This window comes from Erinaceus europaeus, unplaced genomic scaffold (assembly GCF_950295315.1).
Source record: "Erinaceus europaeus unplaced genomic scaffold, mEriEur2.1 scaffold_718, whole genome shotgun sequence".
NCBI lineage: Eukaryota > Metazoa > Chordata > Mammalia > Eulipotyphla > Erinaceidae > Erinaceus > Erinaceus europaeus.
The window spans coordinates 16,286-36,967 of NW_026647603.1; the positions used below are offsets into that span (position 1 = coordinate 16,286).

General features: G+C 47.7%; 1 long non-coding RNA gene across 1 annotated transcript; it reads right to left on the reverse strand.

Annotated features, from left to right (window-relative positions):
* Positions 1 to 5,181: 5,181 nt before the first annotated feature.
* On the reverse strand, positions 5,182 to 10,402 carry LOC132536382 (uncharacterized). The gene is made up of 4 exons (XR_009547983.1): positions 10,288 to 10,402; positions 6,432 to 6,582; positions 6,155 to 6,302; positions 5,182 to 5,617 (listed from the first exon to the last, which is right to left on the reverse strand). It is a non-coding gene; the product is annotated as an uncharacterized LOC132536382 (long non-coding RNA).
* Between the last annotated feature and the right edge of the window lie 10,280 nt (positions 10,403 to 20,682).

The window sequence follows — 20,682 nt, forward strand, 5'->3', positions numbered from 1 at the left end:
TTTGTGTTAAGCTAGCAACATGTCTCCAATATCCTGTACACAAAATGCACAACTTTACTAAGGTGGTAGTAAAGTACTAGAATTCTGTGACATGGGCATCATGATGCGCTAGTTTTCCCTGAGTCCCTATTCTGTCCAACAGTTTCCAAGATATAAGAAGCTGTTGGGGGCCAGATGGGAGCACGGTGGGCTAATCTCACATAGTGTGAAGCCTAAGGATCCTGGTTCGAGCCACCAGATCCCCACCTGCAGGGGGGTCACTTTACAAGCAGTGAAGCAAGTCTGCAGGTGTCTTTCTCTCCCCCTTCTCTGTCTTCCCTTCTTCTCTCAATTTCTCTCTGTCCTATCCAACAACAACAACAACAACATCAGCAACAACAATGGGGAAAAGATGGCCTCCAGGAGCAGTGAATTCATAGTGTAGGCACTGAGCCCCAACAATAATCTTAGAGGCAAAGAAGAAGAAGGGAAGGAGGAAGAGGAGGAGAAGAAGCTTTCATGCAGAACTGAGTGGTGGCATACTCAGTAGAGCGCCCATATAACAGTGTGCAAGGACGTGGGCTTCAAGCCCCGAGTCCCCCACCTGCAGGAGGAGAGCTTCATGAGAAATGAAGCAGTGTTGCAGGTGTCCGTCTTCCTCTTCCTCTCGATTTCTCTCTATCCTAAACCAATGATCAAACACAGGAAAAAAAACAAAACACTTAAAAATAGAAGCTGCCATGCATAAGGCTGACTTCACCAGCAGTGGGCCAATGGGCTCATGCAGGTCCAGTGGGGCATTTCCTGGTCTGTGTCTCCTGCCCTCGAGCCTGACTCCTCTTGGTAAAGGGAACACGCGCGCATGCCCTGCTTCACGGGCTGTTGAGAAGGAAAGTGCGCCTTGCTCGCTCGCTTGCTCCGGACAGGTCCTTCTTGGCAGGACAAGTGACTCACAGGTGGAATCCATTTTCCTCCATGAATAAGACGCGGTTTTGAAATCTTTCATTTCTTTTTGTATCAAAAAGCTGTTCTCCGCATATGGAGCAACAAACAGCGTGAAGATCACGGTGAAAACGTCCTGAGGGAAGTCCTCCAAGTCTCTGTGGCTCGTGTGGGGTGTGTGTGTGTGTGTGTGTGTGTGTGTGTGTGTGTGTGTGAGTGTGTGAGTGTGTGTGTGTGTGTGTGTGTGTGTGTGAGTTTGAGTGTGTGTGTGTGTGTGTGTGAGTGTGTGTGTGTGAGTGTGTGTGAGTGTGTGTGTGTGAATGTGTGTGAGTGTGTGTGTGAGTGTGTGTGTGAGTGTGTGTGTGTGTGAGTGTGTGTGTGAGTGTGTGTGAGTGTGTGTGTGTGTGTGTGTGTGTGTGTGTGTGTTCTTAGTGCGAAGTCCCTGTATATTATGGTGAGTCCATGGCTTAGCTGGGTTAAACAGAGTCAGACTCTCCTTTCCAGCTTTAAAGTAAACTACTGATTATCCTGCCTGACAGAGCACGGGCTGATCAAATAGATGTTCTCTCTGGCTGACTCATTCCACATACTTTGCTTTGTCCCCTCCTCTCTCCTCTGTCCTCTTGTCAACCCGGATCTTCGGATCTTGAAGGCGCAGCGAGGAAAAGCAGGCCGGCACAGGAACAGAGTGCCTGCTGTCAGCTTGAACGAAGCTATGGACCACAACCCCGCTCTTGCCACACTGGCCTGTCTGTAGAACACACCCTGAAGCGTTCTTGGAAAGTGACTGTCCTCTAGTTGGCCCCTGCCCCAACTTTACTTCTCAGCGAGTGGCTGCTGCATGGCATACCCGGGCAGAAATCAGTTGAATGCATATTCTTTTCTTAAAAAAAATAATAAATAAAGTTTTTTAATCTTTATTTATTTATCAGATAGAGACAGCCAGAAATTGAGAGGAAGGGGAGATAGAGAGGCAAAGAGACAGAGAGACACCTGCAGCCCTGCCTCACCCCTTGTGAAGCTTTCCCCCTGCAGGTGGGGACTGGGTGCTTGAACCTGGGTCCTCATGCACTGTCACACGTGCGCTCAGTCAGGTGTGCCACCACCCAGCCCCTTGAATGCATATTCTTTACCCCCTTAAAGTCCAGTAGCCATCTTGGACTCTGAGTGGAGATGCAAGCTGATTGCAGCTACCCGCCGGGGGCCGTGTTTTGACTGAGGAGTGCACACAGTGTGTCTTCAGAGTAGGCTGAAGGGTGCCACTCGGCACATGTGGAGATGTCAGTCACTGGGGCAGCAGGATGAACTGCCAGTCAGAGCATATCACCACGGAAGCTCTCCCAACAAAAGAACCCCAGATAATAACTGCAACAGGGAAGACACCCTCAAGCAAGGCGCTTTTCTAAAGAGAGAAGAACGGGACCATTGCAGTTGTTTGCTCTTGTATATAGCGCTCAGTCTGGCTGTTTCCATGAGGGAGAAAGTGCAGTTCTCCCCAGCCATCGTCTGTTCTCTGTCACAGAGCGGCTAAGGGTCCGTCTGATTGTTAGAAGTCTGCACTGCACACTCATCTCCAGTGGTGGAGAGAGGGGACCCCCCAGCCACGTGAAGGTGCCTCTCCTCTAACCAGGGTTTCTTTTGCAGGTCTCTGCCGCAGTTTCTCTTCAGCTGTCCCCCTATCAAAAGGTCCCAACATGGTAGACCCTGGCATTCTGAATCCCCTGTGTAGCACCTGGGGCTCAGAGGAAGGGGGCTTTCCTCTTAAGCAAGCGCAGTGCTTCACCTCACAGTCTGGAGCCGCGTGTCAGGCAGTGAGAGTTCCCTGGAGACCAGCAGTGTTTCGGCCGAGGAGGTCAGCAGCGGTGCCTTTCCACTGGCCTCGCAGCTCCCCGGTCTCCTGTGGGCTCACTCCTGCATTATTTAGAGTTTTCCACTTGTAAGCAGAACAGGGTGTATTTCCAAGAGGGAAAAAAAACAACAAACAAAAACCTGCAGGTGACTCTGTCTTAGGGGGTGGGCTGTGTACCTCCTGAGTGACTCCAGCCAGGAATCCCCAGTCTCTCTCAAAGACTGGGGCACAGAGGGCATTGCAGGACCAAGGCTCACTCCTTTCTTTCTTTCTTTCTTTCTTTCTTTCTTTCTTTCTTTCTTTCTTTCTTTCTTTCTTAATATTTTATTTATTTATGAGAAATGAGAAAGATAGGAAGAGAGAGAAAAAGAGACAGACATGGCTCTGGTACATGTGCTGCTGGGGATTGAACTCGGGACCTCACGCTCATTGAGAGTCCAAGCGCCTCCTCCCAGACCACTTGAAGGCTTTTTCAAAAGTCATGTGAAAATCCACTAGGTATTTGCTGATTGTTTTTCATCAGACGAGTTTTCTTCTTCATTATTGCCACTGATTTATTTCTCCAGCCCTGGGGGCCCGGTGGTAGTGCAGAGGGTTAAGCACACGTGGATCCCGGTTCGAGCCCCGGGCCCCCCACCTGCAGGGGAGTCGCTTCACAAGCAATGAAGCAGGTCTGCAGGTGTCTGTCTTTCTCTCCCCCTCTCTGTCTTCCCCTATCTCTCTGAATTTCTCTCTGTCCTATCCAACAATAGCAATAACAATAACAAGAAGGACAAATAATAATAATGTTTCCCCGCCCCATATACCTCTTTATGTCTTTTTAAAAATTTAATTGGGGGCCTGTCATCCATGCTTCCTTCTTTGCATGTGTTAAAATTCCACTTTAAGAACCGGACTGAAATTATTTTCTCAATGCACAAGGACCCAGGTTCAAGCCCCTGGCCCCCACCCGAAGGGAGAAGGCTCTGTGAGTGGTGAAGCAGGGCTACAGGTGTCTCTCTGTCTCTCCTCCTCTCTATCTCCGCCTTCCCTCTCAATTTCTGGCCATCTGTATCCACTAAATAAATCAAACTAGTTAAAAATAGGAATTGTTTTCTCAGCAGCTGATGACCTGGCTTTCCTGTTGCCGTGGCAGCAGGAGAGTCCCAGGTCTGCCTGGAGGTCACACTGCCATCAATAATGCCCTCCTGGAGCGTGCCAGGGGCTGTTTAGCCCAGTGACTAACCCGTGGGGTAAAGCGAACCTACACACACAGTGGCGCTGGGCATGTGTGGGAGCACAGAGCAGACACACTGGCCTTCAGTGAAGGGAACTCCGTGACTGGGCAGGACGGGCACACACCGGTAACCTTGGGTGATACTTCGGTTCTTCCAAAATGACTCTTGAGGGCAAAGAAAGGTGCTTGGGACATCAACACTTTGGGTGACACCATCTCTTAAACGATAGCCTTTGGACTCCTCGCCTCCCACTTCAAAGTAATACTTGGAGGGCTGTTGGAAAGCATCCAGGAAGGTCACCAATTATTTCCTGTTTTTCTTTATTTTATTGCTGGGCTCGGTGCCTGCACCATGAATCCACCGCTCCTGGAAGCCATTCCCCCCCCCCCTTTTTTTGTTGCCCTTGTTGTTGTAGCCTCGTTGTGGTTATTATTATTGCCATTGTTGATGTTGTTCGTTGTTGGATAGGACAGAGAGAAATGGAGAGAGGAGGGGAAGACAGAGAGGGGGAGAGAAAGACAGACACCTGCAGACCCGCTTCACCGCCTGTGAAGCGACTCCCCTGCAGGTGGGGAGCCAGGGGCTCGAACTGGGATCCTTGTGCTTTGCGGCACATGCACTTAACCCACTGCGCCACCGCCTGACCCCCTATTCCCTGTTTTTCTCCCCTCACATTTCACTCATGCGACTGCATCTGGAGTGTCCCAGAAGAAGCTTCTTTCTGTGACTTTGTGTTTGTCTCTACTTCGCAGGAGGAAAGACGTGCCTTTTTTTTTTCCTTCCCCAGCAGTCTAAAGGAACCAGAAAATGGATCCAGCTCCTCTTTTCCTGTATTCTTTTCAAAAAGGGACTCAGTGTTTGCCTGCCTTGATCCCTCCTGGTTTCCTTCATGCTAATTATTAGGTTGGGGAAACCGATCTCATCCAGGACTGGGCGTCTGCACCTTGGAGACTTGCTTCATGATTCCTCTGGCTGTGGCTAGGCCCGGAGGACTGTCTGCGGATGCCCTCTACAGCTCCTTGATTCACACGCACCGGCCTGGCCCAGCCTGGCCCAGCCCTTCCTCCCTCCTGAGGCTTAAGTGGGATCCCTTGAGGGTCAGTCTCAAGCAGCCGGGAAACATCTAAAGGAAAAGTCTTCATGTTGATTTATTTTTCAAATTTTTCTTTTTCCGCCCTTTTACAAGATTCCTATAGAGAGGCAGGCTTTTGTCGATTTAGAAGAGCTGCCTTTGATTGCTGGGCTCTGTTCCTGCCCCTGCAGAAGCACTTCTTGCACGCAGAGGCTGTCGGAAAGGGCGGCTCAGACAAACCGTCTTCACAGGCATCTAAACAAGGAGTCCAGAGGTGGTTGGACTCCACAGGCACAGAAACCAGTCCTTTCATTCTGTACAGAAGACTTGCGTTTTGAGGGCTTCCTTCTTTACAGGCGAGAAAGCAGGGCTTTCAACTTTCAGTCCAAGTTCTTCTGTTGTTAGAGATAATACAGAGTTCGTGACTCCTTCTGATACCTTCAGTTTAAAAATGATCTCTTCTGATGACACTGACCATGATTTTGTGTCAGAGTCAAAACTTGTTCATACTTGTATCTTCCCCTCAGGTTACAGTGGCTCCGCTATTGTTATTCTCAACTGAAAGATAAAATTGGGGTCTCTGGTACACAAGGTAGTTTCTGTGATCTTCTGTGGATTCTCAGTAGACAAGTTCTTACTTTCTTCCCCTCTAAATGTCTGATTTTTATCTTGAGCTTTATTTATATTCTGAAATAAGGACTACAAGGTTGGCATTTCTAAACTTTGAAGCCAGATGTTTTGATTGATCAATTTCTGGTCTGAGGAAGTGAGGAAACAAACTACAAGACCGGGGCCAGTGGCGGCGCACCTGGTTGAGCGCACACATGACAGTGCACAAGGACCCAGGTTCAAGCCCCTGGTGGTGAAGCAGGGCTGTAGGTGTCTCTCTGTTTTTTTTTTTTTTTTCTTTCTCTGTCTCTCCCCCTTCCCTCTCAATTTCTCTCTGTCTCTATCCAATAATAGATCAGTAAAAATCTAAAAGTGTTAAACCTCAAAACAGGATAACTTGACTCATATTGGGTTATTTTTTATCTATTAGCAGTGGAATAGGGGGCTTCTTGGGGCAGAATAAGGTTGCGTAGTTGTTTCATTTACCCTAAGGATGAAGACTTCAGTGTGCTTGAGTTTCGGTAAGGCAGACTACAGAATGCATCTGCCATCATAGCTGATGGTAGTTACCATATCACAACCATGGGCTAATCACCAGGTACCAGTCTCAGGGCTTGAAGTGAATCAGTTCCAGCTGAAAATAAATAAAATGAAACAACAACAACAACAACAACACAAAACTGTAGTTCAGGGCCGTTTGATAACCCATCCAAGGTCTACAGGGTCTGAACACTGAACACCTGCACCCTGACGCAGACCTCACCTTGATGACCACACTGCACTGCACGTCTGCACGGCCGCTCGCATGTTCTGGCAGATAGAGGAGACTCACTAAGGATGAGGCCTACTTTGCATCTATTCTTGAGGATAGATAGGCCGTTGGTTGATCTGCATGGCCACCAGGGACTCTCATCCTAATGCCAACACATGGAAGAAAAAGAACCACACTTAGGTCTTGGGATAACTAATGAAGCATTAATAGGCACGACGGCTTCTTCAACCTGCCCCATCTTTGACCCAGCTCCCTGCTCTCCCGCTGTCCACGCCTGCCGGTCTCCTACCTGTTGGCAGCTGTCCCTGTTGGTTCTGAGCAGGTCCACCTTCCTGAGGCCTTTCACTTTCGCCAGAGAAGGGAGTGCATAGCTTGACCCGTAAGGGACTTCTGCAAAGCTGCCCCGGCCGGAGAGACCTTTTCTTGGTGGCTTGTACCTAGCTGTGTTTGTGCTGCTGTGTTCTGTCATTTCAGCAGGACTTGCCAGCATGGTGAGATCAGCCCTCTAGTATACTTTCTCTTTTTTTTTAATATTTAATTTATTATTGGATAGAAACAGAGAAATTGAGCAAGGAGGGGGAGATAGAGAGGGAGAGAGACACCTGCATCCCAGCTTCACCACCTGAGAAACTTTCCCCTTGCAAATGGGGACCAGGGGCTTGAACCCGGATCCTTGAGCACTGTAATGAGTGCGCTTAACCAGGTGCGCCACTGCCTGGCCCGTCTGGTACACTTTTATGAGCGGCCTGTGTAGCTGGGATAGTGTCTCATCTACACCAGCTATTCAGATCCTAACCTTTTTTTTTTTTAACTTTTTACTTTTTTTTTTTATTAGTGATTGACAAAAATCACAGAATAACAGGTATATTTCCACACTTCGCTCCACCAGAATTCTGTGTCCCCATTCCCTCCACTGGAAACTGCAGTGATTCTCCCAAGGTCACAGGTATGGGTTGACTATTATTTCTGTAACTATCCACATGTATATCTTTATCTTGATCTCCCTCCATTTATTTATTTATTTATTTATTTATTTATTTTCCCTTTTGTTGCCCTTGTTGTTTAACATTGTTGTGGTTCTTGATGTCCTTGTTGTTGGATAGGACAGAGAGAAATGGAGAGAGGAGGGGAAGACAGAGAGGGGGAGAGAAAGACAGACCCCTGCAGACCTGCTTCACCGCCTGGGAAGCGACTCCCCTGCAGGTGGGGAGCCGGGGGCTCGAACCGGGATCCTTACTACCTCCCTCCATTTTTATGGTCCTGCCATATCTTCCATTTTAGTCACAGCTGCCCCCATGACTACTTTCAAATACCTTTCCTTTTTTCCTCTCCTCTCTCTCTCAGCGGTTTAGTATTGATTTATAGGATTACAAGATAACGGGTATAGCCCCATGCTTCCCACCATCCGCCTTTCTCAGCTCTCCAGTTTCCTGAATTACTTCTTGGTCTTGTTGCATTTTCTCCCCTCTCCCCCTCCCCCCCCCCCAGCATTTTACATTTTAAAGAAAACTGAAGACTTCTGTCAAAAATAGTGTCAGGTCTGAAACATACTGGCGGTCCGGATTTACTTTCTGTTCTAGCGCAACCCTGTGGTTCCTAACTAATTCCTACATCCTAAATAGCTGTTAGCTCCTCTCCTGGGTGTTTATGCATTCAAGAGAGCTATTTCTTACCTGGATTTGGGTTCAGTGCTTTTCAGAGATTTAAAAAAAAAAAGAAAGAAAAGAAAATCTGTGCTGTACTGTTCAAGCCCTGGCATTTATTTCTTGCAGTTCCCTCAGTGTATTGACGGTCAAACCCTGAATCTCAGCACTGTGGTGTTTGATATTGAGAGGCCCTGGGAGAGAAATGATGTGTAGGATACACTGACTTTTTACCCGGTGACTGTAGCCTTCCCAGTGTTGCTCCGTTCCTTCAGTTCCTCTGAATTCAGGTCCATGGTATCTGGATAGACCTACACCCTCCATCAGTGGCAGGATTTTGGTCTTCTCATATATAAAACAAACAGAGTAAAAACCAAAACTGGAAAATAAAAACCCCCAGGAATGCCTTACGAGATTACAGCATCAATTTAGTTATGCAGTCTGGGAAAAGGATAATGCAAATTAAAATAGGTGGAATTGTATTAGGACAGTATTTTAACATGATGAGCTTCAGAGTCGGAAGACCTAGGCTGATGTAGGTTGGCCTAGCTTCTTCCCCACTTCCCGGTTTTGATAGGCTCTCACTTTGATCAAGATGTTCGTCTTTAACAGGAAAAGCTCTGAGATGCAATTCTGATCGATCAATTGATATATATGTGTATATAAGTATGCTTGACTTGACCTAGTTGTAAGACAATATAAAACCAAATTTCCCTTCAGAGAAGCCAAGTATTCCTGACTTCCCCATTTTTAGGGGCTATACCCATTATCTTGTAAAACGGTGTCATCTGTTTTCCATCTACACCATGCCTCGGCCTCGCGTGAGCTTAATGTGCAGCTTGGCGATACGAGAATCCGGTATGAAGCCCAGCCAGTCTATCTTGGCGTTACTCTCGATCGCACCCTGTCATTTCACGAACATCTCATAAAAACTGCAGCAAAGGTGGGCGCGAGGAATCACATCATTGCAAGACTGGCCAGCTCCTCATGGGGCGCGAGCGCTTCCACACTACGATCATCCTCTCTGGCATTATGCTATTCCACTGCAGAATACTGTGCCCCAGTATGGTTCCATAGCCCCCATGTCCACTTGGTCGATTCCAAATTATATTCCTCCATGAGGATAATATCTGGAACCATCCGTTCCACCCCGGTTCCATGGCTGCCAGTTCTTAGCAACATCGCCCCGCCAGATATTCGTCGGGATGCGGCATCATCTAAGTTCATTTCCCACGTCTACGCTCGACCGGACCTGCCAATCTACGCGGATATCTTCGCCCACCCTGTCCAACGCTTGACGTCTCGTCACCCAATCTGGTCCCCTACGCCTACACTGAACTTCTCTGTTCCAGACTCTTGGAAACAGAGTTGGCAGTCAGCTGAGGTAAAGAACAAACACCTCATCACAGACCCCTGCGAGCGTCCACCCGGCTTTGACCTGGCACGTTATGATCGGGCCCTCCTCAATCGCTATCGAACAGGCCATGGCCGGTGCGCCGCTATGTTCCATCGCTGGGGAGCCAGAGATGACCCGAACTGCCCCTGCGGCTCCAGACAGACTATGACCCACATAGTCAACGACTGCCACCTCTCCAGATTCAAAGGAGGTCTCGAAACTTGACATCAGGCTCAACCTGACGCTGTTGACTGGCTACGGAAGAAGGGCAAACGCTAGAAGAAGAAGAAGTGCTCCTTAACTATGTCCATTTCCGTTGACTGCGATATTGCTTTTCTCTCAGGGGCCCTTCCTCAGTCACCTCCCCTCCCGCCCCCCCAACATTACTGAAGATTACACTTGACTAAGATCAAGGGACCAGGGGCCAGGCGGTGGCGCACCTGGTTGAGCGCACATGTGGCAACTCACAAGGACCCAGGTTCAAGCCCCCGGCCCCCACCTGCAGGGGGAAAGCTTTTGCGAGTGGTGAAGCAGGACTGCAGGTGTCTCTCTGTGTCCCTCCCTCTCTATCACCCCCTTCCCTCTTGATTTCTGTCTGTCTCTATCCAATAATAATAATAATAATAAAGATCAAGGGACCCTGAGCTGATCTGTTGTAGGTGTCTGACCCAGGGGTAAAGAGCAGGGCTTTCCTGTCCTGTAAATCTACGAATTTCTCGGAGTCACACTATTTCTGGGACCTTTGTTTTTCCCATTCTGTAAAATGGGCAGAGTCATCCATCCCTGGGGGGGGTGGCCATGAGAGGACCTGAGGTGAAGGTGAAGGGTCAGCATCTGTCAAGGTAGCAGAGGGTAGCTCTTCTCCTCAGTCATCTTTCTTGCTGACAGCACTGTCCTGGCACAGGTATGGATGGGCACTAATGGCATCTAGAACATTTGTGTGCACAGGACCAGAGCAAGTTTGCGGGTTCGACCCCCACCCCCACCCCCACCCCCCGCGCCACTTTCTACCTGCAGAGGGGACACTTCACAAGTGGTGGAACAGGTCTGCAGGTGTCTTTATCTCCCCCTCCTCTCGATTTCTCTCCCCTCTCTCGTTTCTTTTGAATTCATAGTGCCGGCACCAAGCCCCAACGATAACCCTGGAGGCAAAAAAAAAAAAAAAAAGGAGGAGGAGAAAAAAAAATGAGTGTGGCCTTGCACAGGCAGGACTAGATACGACGGCAGAGCAAAATTCAACAGGAGACCAGAAAACACTGTGATTAGCAAGGTCCCGGTCTGAATCCCTTCTCCAAAGGGCACAGGAGGGTCATCCCAGAGACAACAGAGAAGCCATTTTTGCTACTGCCCTGTCCTCTCCCTGGGGCCTCGTCTGAGGCACAGGCCCACTGGCAGTTAGACTTGTAGACTTTGTCCTTTTATCTTCTGACCTGTCATAAAGAGAACAGCCGTCCAGCCCCTGCAGCCCTGTACAACACCAGTCTACTCACAGGCAGACGTGCAGATGGAAGTTTTGCCGGAGGCCAGTTCTTGTTTTGACACCCTCTTTTCTGTGCGGCACCCTGAGGTTTTTTTACTTTTTTCTTTTCTTTTCTTTTGCCTCCAGGGGCTCGGTGCTTATACTACGAATCCACTGCTTCTGGCAGCCATTTTTTGTCTTTTTTATTGGACAGGATAGAGAGAAATCGAGCGAGGGAGGAGGTGAAGACAGAGAGGAGGAGAGGAAAATAGATACCTGCAGACCTGCTTCACCGCTTGCAAAGCGACCCCCCTGCAGGTGGGGAGCTCTGCCGGGGGCTTGAACAGGGATCCTTGCACAGGTCCTTGGGCTTCACACTATGGACGCCTAACCCTCTGCGCTACCACCAGGCCCTGATTTGTTTTCTCACTGATGGGTTTTTCCTTACCCCACTCCCACTGCCTCTGCCTTAAGGGAAAAAAAATGGCTCTTTTCAAGCCTCCAGCTGGGTGTGGTAGGTGCATTTGTGGGAAGGACCTTCCTGCTGAATGATGAATAGTCATAAGGTACAGCATGAACAGAGCAGATTCCTCGTCTGTGAGTTATTCTACTTTCCCCCTCTGGGGCCTGACAGTTTCATTGCTGAATTAAAACGCTCACTCTTCATAAGTATGATTATCCTCTTATTATTATTATTATTATTAGAGTTCTCTATCTACCAACCACAGTGTGCCACAGACGATGCTTTTAATTCCAATCTGGAGAAGGAAATTTCCCTGCCCTGGATTCAATAGCTCATTCAGATGTAGCAGATAAAGGTAACTTGTTGTCTGAGATGACACCAATTAAAGCAGACTGCAAAGCATAAAACCGTTCTTGAAAAGGTCACCACACTTAGAAATCGGCCCTGGCTCAACGCAACCTGAAGGGTTTGGAAATTAAAGAAAAAGCAAACCAATTTCAACACGCACGCAGGCCGAGTCAGTTGCTGCCTCTCCTTCAGGCATGTTGCCAGGAAGGCGAAGTTTTCTGCCTTGGGGACCCGAGGCCAGCAAACTTGGGCAAGTGTCGACTGCAGCTTGAATGCTGCTATTTAAGAGCTGATGAAGAGGCAGCTTGGAGCAAACCTCAAAAATAAATACTCTGATTCATCATTGTTGTTCAGGCTTTCCAGCCCTCAGAGCCAGCCCAGGGCTTCTGAGACAAAGGATAACATTCAGTGCAGAGCAAACTCAGGAGCCCTGACTGTCGGTGAGGGGGTGGAGAGGGAGGCTGCTGACTGCAAAACCCCGAATGGGGTTCGGCTCTGAAAGGACAGCCTGTGCTGCTGCGTTTGCCTCCCTGGGGGGGTGTGCGGGGGGGCGGGGGGGAAGGTGAAGAATCCTGTGATGGTGTTCTCTGGGGGAGCTGCGGCAGTGTGGGGGTGCAGCTGGAAGCCTCACCTGGAGTAGGGATTTTTGGGGACGCTGCAGCTCTCTCCCTCTCTCTCTGTCTCTCTGTGTCTCTCTCTCTGGGTGCTGCAGGGCCGGGCAGAGAGAGCAAGCAGGACTATGACACCTGACTCTTCTGCAAGCCACTTGTGGCCAGAGGAACACCTGGACTCTTGCCTGGCAGCAGTCCCCCCCGCCCCCCTCCCTGTGACGGTGCTGTCACTGCTGACTCCTCTGTGTCTCTCTCTGCGTGTCCCAGACTTCCAGAAGGAATAGAAGTCTCCCCGGGAAAGCTCGACTGTGATTTCCAGTGACAAGAGTCCAGTCAGGAGCAGTGATGAGTCTGCCTCTTCCCTACTTATAGCCCCATGAGTATTTCACCCCTGCCCGGGCCACTGCGTTCCCTGTCAGGGGAAAATGGCAGCGCCTGACCTGCTCCAGTCGGTGGTGAATAACCAAGTAAGACAAGGCGGTGCAGGTGTCCCGTATGTAGGAGTTAGGCGCGGCCGCCACTGGGGTCCTCAGGTCATCACAGTGCCAAAAGGTGGCCATTCTAAGCAAAGGTTTTTTACGCATGTACATCCTGTCCTGGGGATGGTAGCTGCCTCCCTTCCCCCCCTCTCTGGCGTCACCGGCTCCACCCCTTCCTTGTAATAGCTCTCCTGCATTTCACGATAGGGGCCGGGCGGTGGCGCACCTGGTTAAGCGCTGACACTACAGTACACAAGTACCCAGGAACAAGCCCCCTGGTCCCCACCTGCAGGGGAAAAGAAAAGCTTCATGAGTAGTGGAACAGGGCTACAGGTCTCTCTCTATCTCTCTCTCTCTGTCTCCCCTGTCTGTCTGTCTCTATTCAATAATAAATAAATAAATATATTTAAAAACAAGAAGAAAGTTTGGTGAACACAGATGTGGGAGTGAGGGATTCTTTGAAAGTAGATTTGTCTGTGGTGTGCTGTGTTCGCATTGCAGAGATAAGTATAGAGTGATAAAGGCCGCAGTCCAGTAAGGAGGTCTCCTGGAAAGCATACCTGTGGCCAACAAGTCCCCTGCTTGAGCCTGCTTCGTGAGAAGACTGTGGGACCTTTGCTGAGCCAGGGGAGCCCAAAGATGTGGAAGGCTTAGCACCCTCATTTTATTTTTCCTCTATGGCTTTTAAATTAATTTCTGCAGCCAACAGAGATGAGTGAATTTGGGATTCAGGACTTGAGTGAGGAAGAAAGGAGAACAGTTCCCGCAGCCTGAACAGAGGCAGCAGCTGACAGCTACCATCCCCAGGGCAGGACGTACATGTGCAAAGCAGCACTCACAGCACCACCTGTGTCTCGGCGCCTGGGACTCTGGGTGCCTGTGCAGACCTGCCACAGGACGTGGCCAGGTCACTCAGGTTCAGGAGGGGTCTCGCCACTTCGCCGCAGTCACTCGGCTTACCAGCGCACCCTGTGAAGACCCCAGGGTGTGATTATGTTGGTTAAAAACTCTTAAGATTGTCTCTCTTCTTGGCTGTCAATTAAATGTCAAAGTTCTAATAAGCTTGTGGGAGCCCCTAGAGCTTTTTTTTTTTTCTTTTCAACTCAGATTTCTGTAGCTAGTTTTTGACCACTTTTGTCTGCTTACATTTCTCTGTCGTGAGGCTGATCGTGGGAGTTCAGTATGGGGCCCTTACATTGGGCTCTGGGCTCATGTTGCAATTATGATGGTTCCGCATGAAACCACAGGGGAGAAAAGTCCTTTCATGCCTTCAGAACGTGTGAGTTAATGTTTAAAGACTTCATAGTGTGAGCTAAGCCAAAGATGTTTTCCCTAACCTTAAAAGTATTTTCAGAGAGGTTGTAACAACCTGTTCTTTAGCAGTGTTAAAATAAGTGATTTTTTTTTTTTTGGTATGCCTTGAGTTCCATGATAGGGTTTATAATCTACTTACTTTGGCCACATCTATGAACTTTACCATGTACACAAACTTCATGCTACTTTCTGTGGCTACATGGGGGCAATACTTGGTCTAAAGAACTTCCTGTGAGGGGCCGGGCGGTGGCACACCTGGTTAAGCTCAAACACTGTAGTGTCAAGGACACAGGTTCAAGCCCCTGGTCGTCACTTGCAGGGGGACATCTTCACAAGTAGTGAAACACAGCCGCATGTGTCTCTTGGTCTCTGTCCCTATCCGTGTCTTTCCCCCTTCTCAGTTTCTCCCTGTCGCTATCAAAGAAAGAAAGAAAGAAAGAAAGAAAGTTAGTTAGTTTTTGAAGAGCACTTCCTGCATATGGGTGGGAGGCGGGTGACTAGTAAACCAAGAACACGCATAATAAACAGGGCCTAGCAGCCCCATGGTTGTGAGGGGTACTGAGCAAGGGTTATTATTAAGAACAGGCGTGAGGGCTTCACGAGTGGTGAAGCAGTGTTAACAGGTGTCTCTCTATCTCACTTCCTCTGTCACCCCCCCTTCCCTCTTGATTTCTGGCTGTCTCTATCCAATAAATAAATAATTTTTTTTAATTAAAAAGGAGAAAGAGTGTCGGGCTGAGCTTCACTGACGGGAGACAGACGACCAGGGACTCATGGTTGAGCTGTAGTCAGTATCTCTTTATTCATGCAGGATGCAGCGCAATCTATACCAAACTAAGCTAAACTCAAGGTACTGTAAAACTCACAATGCTGTCTTTATATATACTTGGCAAGTAGGGTGGAAACAGGATGTGACATAGAGAGGGTGGAGAGAAAAGTGACTGGTGACAATCAGAGTGTGACAAGGAGAGGATCAGGGTGTGACAAGGAGAGGGGGTGGAGCAAAAACATATCATGAAACAGTGGGGATTGAACCAATGCCCTGGAGGGAGGGTGGTGCTTGTTAACAGCGGTTATGTAAATAGAATGAAGTGGTTATGTAAATAGAATAGTGTTAAGCTGGGGGGATTTAAACCAAATTAAACAGAAGGGGTCTCATGCATACCAACAAAAGAGGAGGAGAAGAACACATGTGAAGGCCCTGAAAAAAAGGTTACCATAAGCAAGACTTGGGTGGAGTTAAGGGAGTGGGACAGGGACAGTGTCAGAAACTGTGAGTACCATTCAGAAATCTCTAGGCAGACAAGACTCCCCCCCTGGGAAGATCGTGATAGAAGATGGAGCCTGGGAGGCGGGGCAGGGCTGGGGAGGTTGGGGCACTCTGTGCCTGTCAGCCATCAGGTTAGCGTCCCTCGAGGAAGTCTTACCGTGCGCTTGCTCCAAGAGTGCAGATGAATGCGTGTTTGTCTTATTGGATGAAAATCATGTCATACGTACCAGGTCATTTTGTTCTAGTGTGCACATCTGATTTTCTCAAAGTGAGGGGTAGCATTTTTTTTTTTTTTAAAAACCTGCTTTGTCAGTAGTAAACTTAGTCTTTATTTTTTATATTTATTGATCTATTCCCTTTTGTTGCCCTTGTTTTGTTGTAGTTATTGTTGATGTTGTTGGATAGGACAGAGAGAAATGGTGAGAGGAGGGGAAGACAGAGAGGGGGAGAGAAGACAGACACCTGCAGACCTGCTTCACCGCCTGTGAAGTGAGCTACTCCCATGCAGGTGGGGAGCTGGGGCCTGGAACCGGGATCCTTCCACCTTTCCTTGTGCTTTGCACCAGGTGCGCTTAACCCACAGCACTACCGCCCAACTCCCAACCCCTTGACTTTTACATAGCCGTCTTTAAATTTAAAGTGGGGTTCACATAGGCAACATGTCCTTTGATCTTATCTTTTAATCCTCTGTGACAGTCTTTACCTTTTGAGGTTCATGCACTACTTTTTAAATTTCTTCAGTGACTTAATATTGATTTTCAAAATTGTAAGGTAACGGGTGTAATTCTATACCATTGCTACCACCAGAGTTCAGTGTCACCATTTCCTCCATTGGAAGCTACAGCAATTCTCCCAAGGTCACAGATATGGGTTAACTATTATTTCTATAACTGTCTGTCTATATTTATATACATTTGTCCATTTTTGATGGTTCTGCCTTCTCTTCCTTTCTAAGTCACACCTATACCTATTACTACTCGTGAATGTCCTTCTTTTCCTCTTCTTTCTCTGGGTCCTGATGACGTTGGGAGTTCAGAGCCCTCTGGTCATCTCCCCCTATAACTCCTCTCCCGTTGGAAATATGCACCAAAATTCCTTTTGGGGTGCAGAGAGAGGGAGTTCTGGTCAACAGAGGCAGTAAGGTTCATGTGCTATTTATGGGATCATTGTTGACTTACTTGGGATTAGACTTTACGTGTAAGGATCACCGTAGACTTGCAGCCTGTTCATAATTTCCTTCTCCCTTGCTCTCTTTTTGGATAAGTGGATATTTATGGTCACTCCACTTCATCTTCATGATCAGCTTATTACCTCTGTGATAAGGGTTTTGAAGGCTGCCATAACAAATGACCAAAACCTGGACATCCTAAAACAAATATACATGTATCCTCTCAGTCCTGAGAACTGAAAGTTCAAATTATCCCCTTGACAAGCTCAAGCTCCCTCTGAAGTTGACTGAGGGAGAATCCGTGCCTCCCCAGCGCCTGTCTGTAACTGCTGCAAGTTGTTGGTGTTCACCGTAGCTGTTTGGGTTCCTGCCTGTCTCCCCACAGTTCTCTGTGTGGCCTGTCTGTCTTCGGATCTCCTTTTCCTTAGGAAGCTGGGGAGCCAGTGACGACCCGAACTGCCCCTGCGGCTACAGACAGACTATGACCCACATAGTCAACGACTGCCACCTCTCCAGATTCAAAAGAGGTCTCGAAACTTGACATCAGGCTCAACCTGACGCTGTTGACTGGCTACGGAAGAAGGGCAAACGCTAGAAGAAGAAGAAGGAAGACACTGGCTGTCCAGTATTACCTCCTTTGTCTCCCTAGAGAACTCAACTCCAAATAATGTCGCATTCACAAGTACTTGGGGTTAGGTTTTTTGGGGGGCGGGGTATGCCCCTGATTCCACAGCGTAAGCTCTGCCTCTTTGGTGTTATTAGCAGTTGTTGCCAGGTTTATAATGCACATTTCAGCGACCGGAGGCTGTCTCCCAGTAGTAGCGTTTGACCACACCCTCTGCAGTGCATGGCCCTTGACAACCATTTATCTCCACCTCATCTCCCCTTGCTTCTGGCCAAGGTGCTGGGGCCCTAAGCCCTATAGCCTCTCCCTTGCCTGTTCCATCTTCTCTCTTCCTGCTGCTACTGAGGCTTGGCAAGCAAGCCACGTTTCTTCTGATTTCCTGCCTCTTAGCTTCGGGAGATAAAGTGTCTACTGTGGCATTTAGGGCCTATGTGAACTTCACCCAACTCGTTCCTCTACCTTCATTTCGCATCTAAGCATGAGTTTGATGTCTCCAAATATGGCATTTCTGGAACACTGTCCATACTGCCCACTTTATCTACCTATCTGTCAACCTTTCAAACCCTAATGCTGCTTTCTTTGCTTCATCCAGTGATGAAAAAACTCGGGTGTATATATGTTATATGTTATATCCATACATCTATAAAAATCATAATAAAAATTCTTTTTTTTTGCCCCCAGGGTTATCACTGGGGCTCGTTGCCAGCACTGTGAATCCACTGCTCCTGGCAGCCATTTTTTCCATTTTATTATTATTATTATTATTGACTAGGACAGAAAGAAACTGTGTTATGAAAGCATAGGCATTATGTGCTGGGATGAGTTCTAAGAAAGTATAGGGGTTTTTTGTTTGTTTGTTTGTTTGTTTTTTTTAGTTTTATACAAGTGTGAGATTTCTTTAAACACCAAGCACTGTACATTCATGGTTAAGCGGTGTATGTGTATGTTATCCATTGTCGAGCACGCCAGGACTCAGTGGCTTCAAGAGAACAGCATTATGACCTCGGTGTCTGTGGGTCGGGGGTCCCGGCACAGCCTCGCTGAGTGCCTGACTTGGGGTCTCACACAGACTGCGGCTCAGGAGCCAGCTTTGGGAATGCCCACCCCGGACCTCCGCTCGGCCCAGGCTCACTTACATGATTGCTGGCAGGATTGTTCTGAAGGCTGAAGCACTGAGGACCTGAGCTCCTTGCTGCCTGCTGACTAAAATCACCCTCAGTCCCTCGCCTCATGGGCGTCTTGCTTGCATTCTGAGTGCACAGGATATCCAGAGACAGCGCCAGCAAGGCCACACTCCTTGTCCTCTAAACTGTTGTCACAGAGAGGACACTTACTTGCCGTGTTCTGTCGTGAGCAGCAGGCCACTAGATGTAGCCACACTCCAGGAGAGCAGGCACAGGAGGGCTTTAGCTCAGGGGCTGGAGACTCGCTGGGACCCTGACAGAAACTGCCCACCATAGTGAACAGTCACTCGGGGTGGGGGCTCTTGTCATCCCAGGGCTGTCTTTCATTCGAGCAACTGAATGCACAGGGCTGAGAGAAAAATCTAGTCTCTGTGAACCTAATGGGGAACTTGGAGATCATGTCTCCTATGTCTGTAATGTCCCCTCATTTCCCGAGCAAGTAAATGAAATGATGACATAGATTTGAAGACAGTTTGGTTGAGTCCTCTGTCACCTCCTGACATGTCTCCCATACTGTGGTTTTAAAGAGAAAGATCTACGTACATGTGTATGTGTGTGTATATTTGATGTTCTCGTCAAGAAAAAAAAAACTTAATTCTTATCTCCTTAAGTGTAGGCTGAACATAGTAATTTGCTCTTAATAAGTAGAATAGGGTGACAGAGACAATGTGTGACTTTTGAGATCGGTTATGAAAGGCACTGCAGCTTTCTCTGTTCTCCCTGGGGTCACTGCTCTGGGAGAGCTTTGCTCTGAGGACACTCAGGCAGCCCTCGAGAAGCCTACAGTGGGGAGTGAAGTCTTTCCGGCAACAGACATGTGGGTGAAGAAGCCATGTGTGTGATTCCTGTCGGGACCCAAATCTCTGGCTTTGGACTGGTACACACAGGTGTGGAGATGGGCATGGGCACCCATAGATACATTTAGAGTGAAATGTTTTTCCCTACAAGTTTACGTTACCCTAGTTCTTCACTTCACCCAAGAACTGTCTAAGCAGCACGACGACTTAACATCCTTGAAGTCTTGAAGGGTCCCTTTCTGTGCTGGAGAGCGTTCCCCAACACATTCCTGGCTGCAGAGCCCAGAAGCCCTTGCACATTTAAAATGTCTTCTCATTAGCACTGGCATTTCTACCTTGACCCACCACCGTTGAAAAACCCGAGTTTCCGTAGTCGTTTTGCTCTGTAGTACAGTCAAGGCTTTCGCCATCCACACACTGTTTGAGATGAAAAATGTGTGAAATCCAAGGATAATTTATAAAATTCTTCATTTACTGCCTGGAACCTTTCCATGCTGAACACAATTGGGTCTTTCAGTGAAAGGTACTTTAAAAATTCAAGATTCGGGTTTTTTTTTTTTTTATCACCCAGAAAACACTTATTGAATATGCATCTGGACCTGGAGGCATATCCCAATGAGTTAACTCTTGTGCTCTGAGAGGAATCTTTTCCATTTTTTTTTTAAGTCAAGATAATAGTTTTCATGGGCATTAGGTGAGAAAAGCTATCCAGTTCCATTGAGAATACATTATTTAAAGAGATTATTGAAGAGCTGGTTCCTGGAGCTAAAGAAATGGAAAATTTTCACTGAGAGCAGAGACATTTGGAAGGCAATTTGGTTAGAAATGTGTGTTCCTGTAGAAGCAGTTACAGAAGCTAGACCTTCCACCTTCTGCACCCCGGGAAGAATTTTGTCCATCCTCCCAGAGGGATAAAGAACAAGGAAAGCTTCTGAGAGAGAGAGAGAGGGCACGAGCCGTGGAGCTCTGGTGATGGGAAAGTGTATGAAATTGTACCCCTCTTATCCCACAGTCTTGTCCATCATTATCAAATCACTAGTAAAATAAAAAGTGATACTTGTAAACATTTTTAAATATTTCATCTTATTTTTTATAGAAACAAAGAGACATTGAGAGGGGAGAGGGAGAGACAGAGGGAGAGAGACAGAGAGACACCTACAGCATCACCTCTCCTTGCAAGTAGAAACTTGGATCCTTGCACATTTTGACACTTAAAATCTTACAACATTGTGAACCAGTGTTAAATCTCTAGAAAATTTGAAGGGGGGGAAAGCAGACAGAAAATAAATAAATAAATAAATAAATAAATAAATAAATAAATAAGACGTTTAACAAAAGAGAATTTTGTTAAGGAATTACCTTTAGTATCACTGTATTATAGCATTACATAGGTTTCAGGTTTTTTTTTTTTCTTCAATAATTTCTCTAGCCTGTGACTTGTTTTATCGTTAGTTGATTTTGTAAGTGGTAGAAGATCTATGGCGA